This window comes from Mustela erminea, chromosome 4 (assembly GCF_009829155.1).
Source record: "Mustela erminea isolate mMusErm1 chromosome 4, mMusErm1.Pri, whole genome shotgun sequence".
Lineage (NCBI taxonomy): Eukaryota > Metazoa > Chordata > Mammalia > Carnivora > Mustelidae > Mustela > Mustela erminea.
Genome location: NC_045617.1, coordinates 73532182 through 73551746, shown reverse-complemented (window position 1 = coordinate 73551746; position 19565 = coordinate 73532182). Strand labels below are relative to the sequence as shown.

General features: G+C 35.2%; 1 protein-coding gene across 5 annotated transcripts in view; it reads right to left on the bottom strand.

Annotated features, from left to right (window-relative positions):
- Positions 1-19565, bottom strand: part of ECHDC1 (ethylmalonyl-CoA decarboxylase 1) — a 67803-nt gene that overhangs the window by 14345 nt on the left and 33893 nt on the right. The window lies entirely within an intron of this gene.

Genomic DNA, 19565 nt, shown 5'->3' with positions numbered 1-19565 from the left:
TTTTTAGAAAGAGTGCAGGCAAGTGTGACAGTGGCGGGGGCGTGGGGTGGGGGCAAATGGGGAAGGAATCTTAAGCAGGCTCCCATGCGCGACACAGAGCCCCATGTAAAGCTCAATCTCACAACCCTGAAATCATGACCTGAGCCGAAATCAAGAGTCAGATGTGTAAATGACTGAGCCACCCAGGCACCCCTTGAATCAGAAATTTAAAAATCAGGGGTGCCTGGGTGGCTCAGTGGGTTAAGCCACTGCCTTCGGCTCAGGTCATGATCTCAGGGTCCTGGGATCGAGTCCCGCATCGGGCTCTCTGCTCAGCAGGGAGCCTGCTTCCTCCTCTCTCTCTCTGCCTGCCTCTCTGCCTACTTGTAATCTCTCTCTGTCAAATAAATAAATAAAATCTTAAAAAAAAAAAAATCAGGAGTAGAAATCAACTCCCCCCCCACACACACACAAAGGCACAGGGGCTAGGAGATAAATGAATGAGAGCTGACTGAGCTCAGACAAGAATAGGTTTAAATAAAAATTAAACATAGGGCACCAAAGATAAGTAGGAAAACAACCAAGAGAATGAGAATTGGTAAGAAAAAGAAAGAAAGAAAGAAAGAAAGAAAAAAGAAAAGAAAAAAAAAAGGAAAGAAAAAGAAGTTAGAGAAATAATATATGAATAACTGGAAAAGAAACAACAAATATTGAGAGTTCACTGGATACCTGGGGAAACTGACTAAAGAATCAACTCTCAGACATATCCTAATAAAATACTAGACTTTATAGATAGAGAAAACTCAGGGTCTTCAAGCAAAACACAACAATAAGAATAGGAAACTAGGGGCACCTGGGTGGCTCAGTAGGTTAAGCCTCTGCCTTCAGCTCAGTCATGATCTCAGGGTCCTGGGATCGAGCCCCACATTGGGCTCTCTGCTCAGCAGGGAGCCTGCCTCCCCCTCTCTCTCTGCCTGCCTCTCTGCCTACTAGTAATCTCTCTCTGTCAAATAAGTTAAAAAAAAAAAAAAAGAATAGGAAACTATCAGAGAAATAATAATTGGGACAAATGAAACTATCTCTATTGCATAATTAGAAAAAAGAATTAATGATAAAACCAATTCAAACAACAGAAAAATTCAGGAAGGTAGCAACATATAAAATTAACATAAAAATAATGTTCACCCTATACACAAGAAAGAAATTAGATGACATAAGCTGGTGCAGCCACTCTGTTAAACAGTATGGAGGTTCCTCAAAAAACAGAGCTACCCTATGACCCAGCAATTGCACTACTGAGTATTTACTCTAAAGATACAAATGTAGTGATCTGAAGGGGCACGTGCACCTGAATGTTTTTAGCAGCAATATCCACAATAGCCAAACTATGGAAAGAACCTAGATGTCTATCAACAGATGAATGGATAAAGAAGATATGGTATATATACACAATAGAATACTACGCAACCATCAAAAGAAATGAAATCTTGCCATTTGCAATGATGTGGATAGAACTAGAGGGTATTATGCTGAGTGAGATAAGTCAATCAAAGAAAATTATCATATGATCTCTCTGATATGAAGAATCTGAGAGTCAGGGCAGGGGTTATGGTGGGTAGGGAAGGAAAAAATGAAACAAGATGGGATCGGGAGGGAGACAAACTGTAAGAGACTCTTAATCTCACAAAACAAACTGAGGATTGCTGGCGGGTGGCGGGGTAGGGATAGGGTGGCTGGGTTATGGACATTGGAGAGGCTATGTGCTATGGTGTGTGCTGTGAAATGTGTAAGCCTGATGATTCACAGACCTGTACCGGGGCAAGTAATGTATTATATTAATTTAAAAAAAGAAAGAAAGAAAGAAAGAAGATGACATAAAGGAAGGGAAAACTCAGTTTGCAATGGCAACAAGAGCAAAATACTTTGAAATAAACTTGCAATAAAATATTTTTAAATGCATTAAGAGAATTATAAAACTTCCCTGAGAGACATAAAAATAGACTTAAACAAATGTTAAGACATCTCCTGCTCTCGGTTTAGTGTGTGTCTCAACATTATCAAGATATCAGTTCTCTCTAAATTAATTTATAAATTTAATGTTAGTCAAATAAAAATATCAATACCTATTTCTATTCTGGAGGTAGATAAATTCATATGAAAGCTCCTACAAAAATAAATATGCAAGAAGAGCAAGGAAAATAAATTGAAAAAAGGTATGAGCAGGGACTGGCCCTACCTCATATTAAAACATACTAAAAATAATTAGACATATTTAAAAATATATAAGAATAGTATCCTGGTACATGAATAGGCAAACAAACCAATGTAACAGAAGAGAGATCTACCAAAAGATGCAACTGTAAGTGGAAATCTAGTATATGATAAGATCTAGTGTCCAGTATAAGATAAACTGAATATATAATATGTATATGATATGACAGTGATATCCACAGAAGGCCTTCCTAAAGAAATAGTATTGAGACAAAGGATCACCATTTGGAAAACAGAGAAAATAAGATTCATTATTCACTCCATAAAAATAAACTCAAAAATGGATTAGATATACAAACATAAAACACAAAACTATACAAGTATTAGAAGAAAATATGAGTGAATTCCTCTATAACGTGAACATATGGAAAGCTTTTAAAAAGTACTCAAATCCCAATGCAATTAAAGAAGAGATGGATAAATAGGACTACAATAAAATAAATGCTTTCATGGCAAAAATAAACAAGAAAACATAAGCAAAGTCAAAAGACACAATAACAAGCTGGACAAATACATTAAAAAAGGGCAAATATCCCGAATCATCAAAATGGCATCAAAAATGGGAAATAATCCTAATATTTAAAGAACTTATAAAAATTAAGGGTAAAAAAGCCAAATATTCTATAGAGAAATAAGCAAAAAATGAATAGGTAATTCACAAAAATTATAAAAATGCTTCTTAACCACTGGAAATATGATCAACTCAACCTACTCTGGGAGAAATGAATGTTAGAACTATGCAGAAACACTATCCTCACCCATTAGACTGGCAAACATTCAGAAGCTTAACTGTAGCCTTTGTAGGCAAGGCTAAGTCAAACAGAACACAGAAAAATCTAAGAATTGTCTATTCCTTATGGAAAAGAATCTGGCAATATCTGATAAAGCTAAACATTCATTTAACCTTTGATTCAGCAGTACTCCTAGAATTTATCCTTAAAACATACCATTAATACTACTAAAAAAGTACAGTCCTTCATTGCCAACACTGTACATATGAAAAACAACTTCAAGCAACAAGGATGGGAAGAATGAAAAAAATTAAAACTGAATACTGAAACTAAATGAACCTCTAATGACTAACATAATCACACTGAAGAAGGAAAAACAACAGGGAACTCGTACAAGTAACTTCTGAACACAGTCCAATACTTGGATTATTTACCCTTAGTCTAGGAGACCAAAAAAAACCCAAAAGACAACAGGCAAAACTTGAACTCTTTTTAGTAGCTTCTTTTCACAGCGGTATAGACACAACAATTCTAAAATTACCTCATGAGCATTATAAGATTAAGCAAATGAGTAAATACAAATACAATGATGTTACTGGGAGCCAGGGATCCAGGGTTGGAGGAGATACAATATGGAATGGAGGAGACAAGAACAAGCTTCATGAGAATAGACTGGATTGGGAGATATCAAGTATAAATGCATAATCTCTAATGAATGAATGGATTAAATTAATGCATGCTCTAGCTTTGTTTGCTAAGACAGTACAGAAACAAAGATGAGAACACCACCAGGCATCCAGATCCTGGTTTGTTTGTTTGTTTGTTTGTTTTTTAATACTATCCCCTACTCAAAGAACCAATGCTAAAAAAACAAAACCAACCAACCAACCAACCAACCAAAGTAACAAAAAACTAGTACTTCTATGAGAAATGTCTGAATCTAGGGTCAAGGAGAGGAAGATCTAAGATGCCTACAATACTGTACTCAGAAAGTAGGAAGTACCTGAATGGATGAATGGATGAATGATGGAGCATTATCAAAAGGATACAGGAGCCAACTTGAAAGGCTTCTCACTGGCCAAATCTGGGACGACTAAAGCATTGAAATAATCAAGGACAGTAATGAATCATAAACCACTGAAAACAAAACAAAACAGGAATCTATTAATCCACACTGATGACAAATGTACACACACACACACACACACACACACACAGAGGGAAAATAGTAAAGGGGCGCTTTACCCTTTACCAATGACAACTGATACACATGGAGGGAATGGTGGAATTAGAAAAACACAAATTTGCAACCATCATAGTAAAGATGGTTTCAGAAGAATAATCAGGGAATGCAAAAATCCAGTGAAGAAAGTCTGGTGAAAAACACAGTATTACACTTGTCTTAAAGCATCTCTCAAGGGGGAAAGGAGCATGTATAGTAGGGAAACCAAACTTTGGACACGGTGATCAAAATTAGCATCACCAATGATGGGCAGAAAAAACACTTGTGTGCATCCAGATGTGATACCCTGAGAATATAATAATCACTTTTGCAGGGATGTTATCCAGGGACACAAAAACTGAACTGAATAATGAGAAAATATCAAAAGTCCTCAAAATGAAGAACAATCTATTAAAAAACAAAAAGCAAAAACTGACCTATTTTCTTTAAATTATCAATGTTGTGAATGACTAAGTCAGGCTAGAGAACTCTTCCAGAATAAAAGAAAGTGAAGAGATCCTGAAACTAAATGCAGTACATGACCCTGTAATGGAGGAAAACAATGCTATACTGAACATTACTGTCTAACCAACAAAATTGGTAAACAGACAGTATATTAGATAGAAGTACAGCATCATTGTTAAATTTCCTGCATTTGACAACAGTACTGTAGTTATGTAAGACAATATTCTTGTTCTTAAAAAAAATTATATATATATATAATTATATATATTTAAGACAATATTCTTGTTCTTAAAAAAATTATATATATATAATTATTCGTGTGTGTGTGTATATATATAAATATGTGTACGTATAAAGGATGAATAGGGCAAGATGTTTGCAACCTACTGTCAAATTTCTCAGAAAAAATATATACACATAGATATACAGATATACATATACATATATGAGAGATAGAAAGTAAAAACAAAATATCAAAATGTTAAAAACCGGTAACCTAAGTGAATGGTATAGGGAAATTCTTTGTATCATTCCTAAACTTTCCTATAAGTTTGTAATTGTTTCCAAACAACAAAAAAATGCAATTCTAGTTTCTGTCTTGCACCTAATTCAGTAACAAAAAATTAAATATTAGATACGTCATTAAAATATTTAGATGGGGGCGCCTGGGTGGCTCAGTAAGTTAAGCCTCTACCTTTGGCTCAGGTCATGATCTCAGGGTCCTGGGTTCAAGCCCCGTGTCAGGCTCTCTGCTCTGAGGGGAGCCTGCTTCTCCTTCTCTCTCTGCATGCCTCACTGCCTACTTGTGGTCTCTCTCTCTCTGTGTCAAATAAATAAATAAAATCTTAAAAAAAAAATTACATGATTTCCCTTGCCAAAAACTGATGCTAAAAGCCAAGCAGTCTGAGTCCATCATTTTCTCTTTTCTAGGGTAGTTTTCAGGATTTTTCTTTTCTCTGTCCTTCCGCACCTCTACTTTTTAAAATTAACATATAACGTGTTACTTGCTCCAGGGATACCGGTCATCAGGCTTACACATTTCACAGCACTCACCATAGCACATACCCTTCCCAATGTCCATAACCCAGCCATCCTATCCCTATCCCCTCAACCCCCAATAACCCTCAGTTTGTTTCGTGAGATTAAGAGTCTCTTATGGTTTGTCTCCCTCCCGACCCCATCTTGTTTCATTTTTTTCCTCCCTACTCCCCACAACCCCCCGCCCTGCCTCTCACAATCTTCATATCAGAGAGATCATATGATAATTGTCTTTGTCTGACTTAGTTATTTCACTCAGCATAATACCCTCTAGTTCCATTCACGTTGTTGCAAAAGGCAAGATTTCATGTTTGATGGCTTCATAGTATTCCATGGTATATGTATACCATATCTTCTTTATCCATTCATCTTTGATGAACATCTAGGTTCTTTCCATAGTTTGGCTATTGTGGACATTGCTGCTATATACATTCGGGTGCACAGGCCCCTTAGGATCACTACATTTGTATCTTTAGAGTAAATACCCAGCAGTGCAATTGCTGGGTCACAGGGTAGCTCTATTTTCAACTTTTTGAGGAACTTCCATACTGTTTTCCAAAGTGGCTGCACCAGCTTGCATTCCCACCAACAGTGTAGGAGCGTTCCCCTTTCTCTGAATCCTCACCAACATCTGTCGTTTCCTCACTTGTTAACTTCATTCATTCTGGCTGCCCACTCCCATTTCTGAGTGATGTGGAATAAGATAGAAAGTGGAATAAAGGAATGAGTGTTCTAAGTACCTCCTAAAGCACATTCTGGAATCTTGAGTTCAAAGCCAATGTAAGAAACCATATTATAATTACTCTTAAGATATGGGGCACCTGGATGGTTCAGTCAGTTAAGCATCTGCTTTTGACTCAGGTCATGATTCTAGGGTCCTGGGATCAAGACTGCGAGCCTGCATGGGATTCCCTGCTCAGTGCGGAATCTGCTTCTACCTCTCCCTCTGCCCCTCCCCTATCTCCCCAACCCCTGATTGTGCACTCTCTCAAATAAATAAATTAAATATTTTTAAAAAGGTCTGCATAAGTGAACCTTTATTAATTTGACATATATAGGAATTATTACTGTTTTCCAAAAAGTATCCAAATAAAAGTTAAGAAAAATAAAAGTAGTTTACAAAGGTAACTTAGAATAACAAAGTTACCAGTTCTCATTAGTGCTCAGATAGGTGAAACGTGACAACTATATTCTCTATGCCAAGCCTGTTATGTTGTAGGCAGAATGCCCCCACAGATGTCCACGGCCTAATCCCTGGAACATGTGCATCACGTGTACTTCACATAAGAAGAGACTTTGTGGATGTAATAAAGTTTTACATACATTAAAATAGGGAGGTTATCTGAGTGAGCCCAACTTATCCACATGAGCTCTTAAAAGCAGAGAACTTTCTCCAACCGGAGTTACAGAGATGCAGCAGAAAGGTAAATGAGGAAAAACTCATCCCACCATTGTTGTAGGGGGCCACATGGAAAACATGACAAGGAATGCAGGTATCTCCTAGGAGCAAAGACTGGTTCCCAGCTGATAGTAAGCAAGGAAAACAGGGACCTCAGCCGTACAAATGCATAGCGTTGAAATCTGCCAGTTGTAATCAGGACGAGCCTGGAAGTGGTTTTCCCTGAATCTCCAAGGCCCAGTCCAGCTGACATACTGATTTTGGCCTTTTGTGAGCAGTGTTAGAGAAACCAGTTGAGCCCAGCTGGACTTCAGACCTATACATTTGTGAGATAAACTGATGTTTTAAGCCACTACAATTTGTGGCAATTTGTTATGGCTGCAATAGAAAATTTATACTCAAATAAGTATTTTCTTAATTTATATTTCATTCTAAATATTTTAATTAGTCAAGGTAGATTAAAAAGTTAGAAGCGAATTATTTTATCACAGTTCTAGCTTTTTATTTCCTCACATCAATTTTATCACTAAAAGGAAAACATAATGTTTGGATGACTAGATTCTGAGCACTGAGGAATGCCAATTTTGAATTCATAAGTTAGTGTTTTGCTTTTAAAAATGTTTTTATTTTTTATATTTTTTAAGATTTTATTTATTTATTTGACAGAGAGAGAGAGATCACAGGTAGGAAGAGAGGCAGGCAGAAAGAGAAGGGGAAGCAGGCTCCCCGCTGAGCAGAGAGCCAGACTCGGGGCTCGATCCCAGGACCCTGAGATCATGACCGGAGAGGAAAGCAGAGGCTTAACCCACTGAGCCACCCAGGTGCCCCTTAAAAATGTTCTTAAAATGCCATTTTCTCTAAGAATGTTTTATATGAAAATTATGACTCAACCGAATGCAATTTAATATAAGGGTCTATATAGGCCAAGCAGACCTGGGTGTTTCTGAACTATTCCAAAATATTAATTCATTATGTTTATGATCAGCTGGTGTTTACAGGGTTTGGGGACAGGAAGAATGCTACAGGAGCTCATTTCTTTGGAATATTCGTATTCAGTGTATCTCTCATCTTCTGAAATAGTTTTCCCATGGGTAATGGAAGAGCAGCAGAAATGAAAATCCTAGTTGAGTGAATTCCAGCCCATTCTCCAGTGTAAGAAAGTCAAACAAGCTTAAAAAGGGCCAACATATATCCTTAAGGAAGAAACTTATCTTTTTAGTGGAATGCTATGAAAGCTTTTGGTGTTCTTTTGGAATAAGCATATATTTTTAGAATAATTAAAGCAATTTGTCACAGAAGGTAACTGACAAGGTACTGATAAACTCGGGGGAAAGATCACCTAGCGTAACTTGTATTGACTTATCCCTTCCTTTTAACTGTGGCTAGTGAGGTAGTTCAGTATGCGTACTGAACTACCTCACTAGCCACAGTTACAAGGGTAGGTAGGTTAAAAAGGGCTGAACAGCCGAAGACAGTGCTTTTCAAACTTCTATTAGGAAGGATCAGTTCCTACCATTTGTTTTTCAACTTGTCAACTGTGAATCAATAATTTTATAAAATACAGTAAAACTATATTACTATAAAAATGAAATAAAATCCCAAGACATAAAAGTTCTTGAATGTCAGTGTCTAGTACATATAGGTGCTAAATGTATGTTTAATGAGTGATTCAACTAAATGTAATTTAATATGAGAGCCTATATATACCAAGTAGTTGATCCACAAATGAACATGTCTTCATTGGGAAGGTGAATGTATCTGGTATATTATTAGATCTGATGAAAGCAAGCACAGTCAGATATCTCACAACCAATAACATACATATTTTATGAGACCCTAGGATACATGACACTCCTTTCACTTAGAGAATGAAATAGCAAGCAAGGAAAATTAGCAGTACTAAAAGACTAAGTAGTCTCTGATTATTTTTCCTGTGATTTTGCCTTTTGTCCTAAACCCTAACTACCGAAACACAGATCAGGAACGACTATGAAGGACAATGCAAAAGTCTAATTAAATGCTTACAGATGAACAAAAGGCTCTACATTAAAGATATCCAGAGGGTATCTATAAAGTTTAATTTGTACTTACTTTTATGTGGAGGATTTTTAAGTGTAATAATGTGCATTCACATATAGCTTAGAATATTCTTTAAATATATTAAATTATATATTTATGTAATATTTATAATATATTCATAAGTACATATTTAAATTATATTTAAGTACCTGTATTTCAGGTTTAATTGAGAAAAGTATTTAATCCTTTCACACATAGAACATTCTAAATTTAGTCTCACGTTGTCCATAAAGCCAATGACCACTTCCTCTTCTCAGAATCCAATGTAGTATCCCAATGCAATCTGCACTGATAACAGCAGAGGGCACTGTCATATGAAATGACCACTTTTCACTGTATGTAAGATTTCCTCCTCAGTTAAGAACTACTAGTTTTCAAAGAGGTTAGGATCTTTAAAAATTGTCTTATACACCAATACTACTTTAATATACATATTTATGTGAATACAAAGTGATATATTTCAATTGATAAATTGGAACCTCAGTCATAAATTATAAAAAAAGAAGAAAAATAATTTAATACTTTGAATGAATAAACTTAGTGGATCTCTCCTCATGCCATTTCTATTACTATATGATGCCATTTATACAGAGTTCAAAAAGAAGAAAAATAGAACATATCAGTTACAGGATAATTTCCTTTCTTAGGAAATAAGGAAAGTGAGAACTACTTTCATTAGGAAAAAAATTAATTCTCATAAAATTTAGGGTAACAGTTTCCCCTAGATGGAAATGAGAGGGCTGTTACTTAGAAGGGGTTTATAGGCAACTTCAGGATTGCTGACAATACTCCCATTCTTGATCCATATCATGGTAGCAGGTTCCCAATTTGTAACAGGTCACTAAACTCAACATTTATGTTTTATACATAGAAACACCAAATATTTTAAGGCCTTACCAAAACCACTTCAGTAGTCAGAAAAATATACAAAAAAGGTAATCATAAAATGAATAGTATAAGAGGCGCCTGGGTGGCTCAGTGGGTTAAAGCCTCTGCCTTCGGCTCAAGTCATAATCCCAGGGTCCTGAGATTGAGCCCCGCAACAGGCTCTCTGCTCAGCAGGGAGCCCGCTTCCTCTGTCTCTGCCTGCCTCTCTATCTACTTGTGATCTCTGTCAAATAAATAAATAAAATCTTTAAATATAAAGACAATTTTTAAAGATCCTAACCTCTTTGAAAACTAGTAGTTCTTAACTGAGGAGGAAATCTTACATACAGTGAAAAGTGGTCATTTCATACATACATTTCATATTTAAAAAATAGTATACATGTAGAAAAACCTACTTTGAAAACAGGGGTTCTAAACCAGGGGCCCATGGATGAGATTTCATGCAAAGTTTCCTAAGATAGGGTTCATAGCTTTCACTACATTCTCAGAAAACTAGAAGAACATTCTCAAAAAACTAATTGCAATGTGAAAATATCATCTGGATATAATATAGGTCCAGCTATCTTAGACGTAACTGAGTTCCAAATGAAAAAGAATAAAACATATCCAACATAGAAGACTTTCGGGTTAAGGAAATCATTATCTTCATTCATGAAGTTAAAAATTCTGATGTGCTTAAATGCATAATAATTTGTGAAGTTATAATATGTGGAAGCAAAATGTACAACAATAGCATTAGGACAGAAGGAAATAAGGAATATACTAAAGTAGTATTGTATTTTATGAAAAACAGCATAATATTATTGGAAGGTGGGCTGTGATAAGTTTAAAATGCATCATATTAACTCTAAACCAACGAGTAAAAAAAAAAAATCTATAGATATATGCATATTTGTTTGTGTATGTATATAAAATGAGAAAATATTTTTCAGTATTTTAGAAATATTTATTTTTCTATATATGCCAGACACTACAATTCCAGAAATTTGTATATTTTGGTTTTCTGTTTCATTTTTTTAGAAATATATTCTTATTTTATATATATGTACATACACACACACATATGTGTATAGTACATATACACACAAACATATATTTATATGTAGGCATACCTCATTTTATTGTGCTTTGCTTTATTGCACTCTGCAGATATTGTGATTTTACAAATTGAAGCTTGAGAGCAAACCTGCCATCCAGCAAGCCTATCAGCTCTGTTTTTCTGATAGGTCTGCTGCCTTCATCTCTCCTTGTTGCATTGTGATAATTCTTATAATATTTCAAACTTTTTCATCATTATTATATTTGTTATAATAATCTATGATCAGTGATTTGTGATGTTACTATTGTAACTGTTTTTAGGTACCATGAGCCATGCCCATATTAAGACCACAAACTTAACTGATAAATGTTGTGTGATCTGACTGATCCACCCACTGGTCATTCCCCATCTCTCTCCTCCTCTTGGGCCTCCCTATTCTTTAACAGAAAAACTGAAATTAGGCCAATTAACAGTCCTGAAATGGCCTCAAAGTGTTCAAGTGAAAGGAAGAGTCTCGTGTCTCATTTTAAACCAAAAGCTAGAAATGATTAAGCTTACTAAGAAAAGCATGTCAAAATCTGAGGTAAGATGAAGGCTAGGCTTCTTATACCAGTTAGCCAACTTGTGAATGCAAAGAAAAAGTTCTTAAAAGGAAATTAAAAGTGCTACTCCACTGAAAACACAAATGATAAGACAGCAAAGCAGCCTTATTGTTGATACAAAGTTTCAGTGGTCAGGACAGAGATCAAACCAATACAACATTCCCTTAAATCTAAGCCTAATCCAAAGCAAGGGTCTAACTCTCTTCAACTCTAGGACAGCTGAGAGAGGGGAGGAAGCTGCAGAGGAAAAGTCTAAAAAAGCTAGCAGTGACTGGCTCATGAGGTTTAAGGAAAGAAGGGATCTTTATAGCATAAAAGTGCAAGATGAAGCATCAAGCACTGAGGTAGAAGCTATAGCAAGTTAGAAGATCTAGCTAAGATAATTAATGAAGGTGGCTACACTAAACACATTTTCAATGTAGATGAAATAGCCTTCTACTGGAAGAAGATGCCATGTAGGACTTTCATAGCTAGAGAGCTTCAAGGCTTCAAAGGACAGGCTGACTGACTTGTTAGAGGCTAATGTAGCTGGTGACTCTAAGTTGAAGCCAATGTTCATTTACCATTCCAAAAATCTTAGAGGCCTTAAGAATTATGCTAAATCTACTAAATGTACTCTGTCTATGCTCTGCAAATGAAGCAACAAAGCCTGACTGATGGCACATCTGTTTACGACACAATTTAATCAATATTTCAAAACCCACTGTTGAAATCTACTACTCTGAAAAAAGATTCCTCTCAAAATATTACTGCTCACTGATAAATGGAGCTGGTCACCCAAGAGCTCAGACAAAGATATATGGGATTAATGTCTTCAAACCTACTAACACAACATCCAACTACAGCCTATGGATCAAGGTATTATTTTGACTTTCAAGTCTTATTATTTAAGAAATACCAAAGTCTAGAGCTGCCATAAATAGTGATGCCTCTGATAGGTCATGACAAAGTAAACTGAAAACCTGGAAAGCATTCTCCACTCTAGATGCCATAAAGAACATTCATGATCCATGGGAAGAGGTCAAAATGTCAACATCAACAGGAGTTTGGAAAAAGTTGATTCTAACCCTCATGGATGACTTTGGAGAGATTCAAGATTCCAGTGGAGAAAGTAACTGCAAATGTGGTGCGATTAGCAAGAGAACTAGAATTGGAAGTGGAGCCTAAAGATATGACAGAATTGCTGCAATCTCATGACCAATGATGAATAGATAAGGAGTTGCTTCTTACAGATGACCAGAGAAAACAGTTTCTGAGGGGTGTCTGGGTAGCTCAGTTAGTTAAGTATCTGCCTTCAGCTCAAGTCATGATCCAGGGTCCTGGGATTGAGCCCTGCGTTGGGCTCCCTGTTCAGCAGGAGTCTGTTTCTCCTCTGCCCCTCCCCTCCAAGTTGTCCTCTTTCTCGCTCTCAAATAATTGAAGAAAATCTTAAAAAAAAAAAAAAAAAGAAAGAAAGAAAGAAGGAAAAGAGAATGTTTTTTGGATTGGAATCTACCCTTTGTGCAGAGGCTGTAAAGATAGCTGAAATGACAACAAAGGACTCAGAGTACCACACAAACTTAGTTGATAAAGCAGTGGCAGGGTTGGAGAGGACTGACTCCAATTTTAAAGAAGTTCTATTGTAGGTAAAATCATCTATCAAACAGCCTTGCATGCCAAAGAGAATTAATTCGTAAAAAGAAGAGTGAAGTGATGTGGTAAATTTGATTGTAGTCTTATTTTAAGAAACTGCCACAACCACAGAAAAAGCATTGCTTTTTTCATTAATCTAAAATATATTTGAAATAAGTAACTTGAAGTACACGTAACAGTACTCAAATATCTCACAATAAATGTCAAGAGTTGCCTAAGATATCTCTCTTTTACCAGTCCCATCTTCAGCCTGAATTACTGCTATGGTGTCCTTTGGTTCTATAAGTACAACAAAACTGATTTGGGTATTAACTAGAGTCATATGCATGTGATTTTTTTCTACATTTTGTGAAGAAAAATGATTTTTTCAAGGAGTAAGTGATTATTGGAGCTACTGAATACACTCCCAGAATTATTATGGCTAAAATTCAGGATGTCCATTTTACAGGCAAACATTTTCAGGGGAATAGACCAGATTCAAATGAAGTAAGTTCATAAATGCAGTTGGCCTTTTAGGTTTAATTTCTTCCTTGGCTTTTGAATATACTTTTAATATTAATTTATGATTTATATTGTAAATCGTATTCATATATATTTTAGATTTAATATACTTTTAAATTCATACAAAAACCCAGTTTTCACTTAATGAAATACTCTTGTATTGGCAGAGTGATCTATATCCCTTAAATATGAAGATTAGTTATCTAAAGAGGACCACAGCATTTTGTTTTGACTAGGCAGGAGATGACTCCATTCAAAAGAGGGTATCAAAGAGAACTGTTTCCAAGGCTTTAAGCCTGTCTCGTGCCTTCTCTTATCTTCTAGGAAAGCCTACTGACTTACAGTTTTACACTCAATGCATTTTGATTATTTATTAAATGAATCCTGGTTTCCTGACTGGTCAGAAAACATTAAACTCATGAAGGCTTGATGCTTGTTAAAATTAAAGTACAAAAAGGAAGACCTAGATTATTTTATTTTGTGTGGTATTTTATTAAATCACATTTAAAACTGTTGTACCATAACTCAAACTTTGAAAATGTTTAACTAACATTTTATCCTGTTAGTTCTAGTAATTCAAGTTTTTTTATAGCTCAAGGGAACAATCTTGACAAAGAAAATTAAAATTTCAGTACAAATTATTGACCAATATAATATCTCCAGAAATAAAATTATATCCTTCTACATATACTGAGGGAGAGCTATATGTTAAAAACATGAGACAGATGCTTATTTATATCTTTAACTATTACCACAAAATTTACAAAAAACATACTGAGTAGTAAGCTTTTCTGAAAGAAAGGAATGTGAAAGGATGATTTTAGAATACTTTTAGTCATTAAATATTACCTTAAAAACAAAATAAAAGCATAAACAAATCTCAACTAAAATCCCTGAATACTCAAACAGCTAAAGCAGTATCAGAGATATAGGTCTGAGTGCAAATTTATATTCAGCCTTTGACTACTTTTTTAAAGCTTTCTTATGTGCTAAAGCAATAGTTTTGAGTAACTAAAGATACATTAATTCCATTTTAGCTGCAAAAGCATTTTATATTTGTTTTGATTACAAAATTATTGTATGTCATCTTGGCTCTGGCGCTCTGATACGTTGCCCTTTTTTTAATGTACTGGGATGAGTTTCAATAATCTGTTTAATTCTCACTTTCATAAGAAAGCATTTAAATGATGCTCCATTTTTACCTTCAATTTTGTAAGTCTGTTCATTTTTTAACACATATGACACAATATATTGCACCATCTAAATTAAGATTTTTTTTCAAGCATCAAATTCTAATAATCAATAATCAGTTCTTCCTTATTCTTTAAATACCTCAAAAATACATTAACATATATGTGTGCATATAGCTATACATTATAAATGTATTTATACACATAAGTATATGTATATATAAATGTATACCTGCATATGAAATGAAAATCAGGATTTAAAATACTACATAAACTCAGTTGATAAAGCTGTGGCAGAGTTTGAGAGGACTGACTCCAATTTTGAAAAAAGTTCTGTGGGTAAAATGCTATCAAGCTACAGATATAGTGAAGAGAAGGGGCACCTGCATCCCAGTGTTCATAGCAGCAATGTCCACAACAGCTAAACTGTGGAAGGAGTCGAGATGCCCTTCAACAGATGACTGGATAAAGAAGATATGGGATATATACCTATATCTATATATAGATATATATATACACACACACAATGGAATATTACTCAGCCATCAGAAAGAATGAATACCTACCATTCAAATCAACATGGATGGAAATGGAGGGGATTAAGCTAAGTGAAATAAGTCAAGCAGAGAAAGACAATTATCATATGGTTTCACCTACATGTGGAACATAAGGAATAGCACAGAAGACCATAGGGGAAGGGAGTGAAAACTGAAGTGGGGGATATTAGAGAGGGACACAAACCATGAGAGACTATGGATTTGGGGAAACAAACTGTGGGTCTAAGAGGGGAGGGAGGTGGGGGGTAGCCAGGTGATAGGTATTAAGGAGGGCTTGTTTTGTGATGAGAACTGGGTGTTATACACAACTAATGAATCATTGAACACTACATCAAAAACTAATGATGTACGATATGATGGCTAACTGAACTAACCAACTAACTAAATAATAAACGGCACTGTTTCCTCAAAAAAAAAAAGCTATCAAATAGCATCGCATACTATAGAGAAATTGTTCATGAAAGAGAAAGTCCGTCAATGAAGTGAGCTTCACTGTTGTCTTATTTTAAGAAACTGCCACAGCCACCCCAACCTTCAGCCAATCACCACCCTATTCATTCATCCAATATCAACACTGAGGCAAAACCCTCCACCGGTGAAAAGATCACAACTCATTTAAGTTCAGATGATGGTTAGCCGTTTTTTAGCCATAAAATACTTTTTAATTAAGGTATGTACATTGTTTTTTCAGACATAATGCTATTGCACACAACAGACTACAAAATAATGTAAATATAACTTTTACATGTACTGGGAAATGAAAAATTCATTTGACTAGCTTTACTGCAATATTTGTTTTATTGTGATAGATGGAACCAAACCTGTAGTATCTCTAAGGTGTGCCTGTATATAGTAATATATGTAATAAATACATAAAAATATATGTTAATATACATAACAAATTCACACTACTATTTAAATATTTGTTTATATATAAATGTATTACTAGAAAAAAATATATTTTTATATATAACACAAACAGGTATAGTCAATATTAGAGATAAAATGAGATCATAAAAAATAATCTAGAAAGAGGCAGGAAGAAAAAGTAAGAAAGAATAAACAATAGATGGGACAAACAGAAAACAAAGACTAAGATAATAGGTTTAAACCCTATTATATCAATAATGAAGAATATAAATGGTATAAGCACTCCAATTAAAAGGCAGAGATTATGAGACTGGAAAAAAAAGCAACACCCAAATATGTACCATCTACTAACTAGAATTACCTTTAAAAAATACAGCATAGGTTAAAATGAAAGGACAGAAAAAGATATACCACAGAAATATTAATCATAAGAAAGCTGGATGACTATATAAACAATAGATTCCTGATTAGACCCTGGATTAGAAAAAAGACAGTATGACAACTGAAAAAATTTGAATAAGGTCTTTCAATTAGTAAAAAGTTCTGTAACAAATAATATTAATTTCTTGATTTGATAATTATACTGTGGTTATGTATGATATTAACATTTGGGGAAACGAAGTGAAAGGTTTATAGGAATTATTTGTGTAAATTCTACAAGTTTTTCATAATTCCATAATTAATACAAATGGAAAAGCTAAAAACGTTTAAAAAAAACTCTGCTCTTCAAAAGACACAAAATAAAAAGGCTGAATGTTCACAATACTTATATTTGACAAAAAAAGTTACATATTTGACTTAACATAAAACGACTTTTATCCATAATACATAATAATATGTAATATGCATAGAAAGGCATACCACTGAGCAACAAAATGAACAAACCAGTGATATATGGAATAACACATATGAATCTCGAACACAAATTGTAGTATATCCACCCAACAAAAAACTTCTCAACATTAAAAAGGAATGAGGTAGTGATGCATGGTACAACACTGACGCATCTCAAAATAATTACACTGAATGAAAGAAGCCAGAAACACACACACAAATATATACTGAATGAATCTATTTATAAAAGAAAAAGCTAAAAATAAACCAAAAAACCAAATTAAAAAAAAATTTTTTTCTTTTTTATTTGACAGAGAGAGATCACAAATCGGCAGAGAGACAGGCGGAGAGAAGGGAAGCAGGCTTCCTGCCGAGCAAAGAGCCCAATGTGGGGCTTGATCCCAGGACCCTGGGATCACGACCTGAGTCAAAGGCAAAGGCTTTAATTCACTGAGCCACCCAGGCGCACCCACCCCCCGCCAAATCTTATTTAGAGTGAAAAAGTGATCAGTGTTTGCCTGGGATTAAGGTGGGAATTGCTTGGGCAACAGTATATGCAAACATGTGGAGTTGATAAAAATGTTCTATATCTTGATTATGGAGGTGGTTACACAGTACAGAATGTAAATTATACTATGATAAAAGTGATTTAAGACTTGTTAAAATGAAGGCTAGAAGAGAGAGGTCTTTGATTAAGTAATATACACCTTTAAGCATTCTTAATTTTAAGTTTTTCTCTTTCTTTTTCATGGGTATCTTTTATTATAGCACCATGACTATTTTCATAGCATTTTAGTACAGTGCATAGATTACAAGATTTAGCTTATATACTTTGATAATCTGAACTTTGAAAAACATGAAAGTTTGTGATTCAAAGAAACAGAGCTGAAAGGGAATGAAAATGCTGAATTAATCAGCTATTTTTCTTCTAGTCTACTACCCTACATGCCAGAAAGGAATGGCTTTCTCTTTAGTATCTGAAAGGGAGAGTCAGAATTTTAAACACTGAAAGTCCCCTCTTAATGTATGTTCCAACATTCTCCTTCCAGGCTCAAGTGTATGATGAATAGGAAAAAAGGAGTGAGGCCAGGATTAGCCTGAAGGTTGAAAATCATCTCCAGTGAAAGGAGAATTAATAAGTTTAAAACTATACCAGGTCACCTGTGTGGCTCAGTTAGTTAAACACCCATCTCTTGATTTTGGCTCAGGTCATGATCTCAGGGTTCTGGGATCAAGCCCCGCTTTGTGTAGCCTGCCTGAGATTCTCTCTCTCCCTCTCCATCTGCCCCCCCCCCCAAATTGTGTGCTCTCCCTCTCTCCAAAAAATAAAATAAAAATGTTTAAAAATATGCCAAAATATTACCACACTGACATTTCTGTAGAAGTCTAGGAGTCGTAAGGTAATCTTAAGACTCTAATCAAGGGGCGCCTGGGTGGCTCAGTGGGTTAAGCCGCTGCTTTCGGCTCAGGTCATGATCCCAGCGTCCTGGGATCGAGTCCCACATCGGGCTCTCTGCTCAGTGGGGAGCCTGCTTCCTCCTCTCTCTCTGCCTGCCTCTCCGTCTACTTGTGATTTCTGTCTGTCAAATAAATAAATAAAATCTTAAAAAAAAAAAATAATACTGCAACTTCTTTAAAAAAAAAAAAAGACTCTAATCAATATCATGTGTGCATCAGTGTGTACCCTGGTTAAGTGTTATGCTAAGTATCTACATATCCATTAGATCATTCACATTTATAAACATTTATAAACATTTAGCAGAGATTATTTCTATTTTAAAAAGATATTGAGACTTAGATAGTTATTTAAAGTCATATACCATCGGGAGGGAGACAAACCATAAAAGACTCAATCTCACAAAACAAACTGAGGGTTGCTGGGGAGTGGGAGGGTGGGGATAGGGTGGCTGGGTTATGGACATTGGGGAGGGTATGTGCTACAGTGAGTGCTGTGAAGTGTGTAAGCCTGATGATTCACAGACCTATACCCGGGGCAAATAATACATTATATGTTAATAAAAAGAATAAAAATTTAAAAAAAAAGTCAAATACAGTTGACCCATGAACAGTATGGGGTTTAGGGGCACTTAGCATCCATGCAGTCAAAAATCTGCATAGAACTTTTGACTTCCCAAAACTTAACTACTTACAGCCTACTGTCAACCAAAAGCCTTGCTGATAACATAAACAGCAAATTAACACATATTTTTTATGTTACATGTATTATGTACTGTATTCTTATAATAAAGTAAGTCAGAGGGGAAAAAA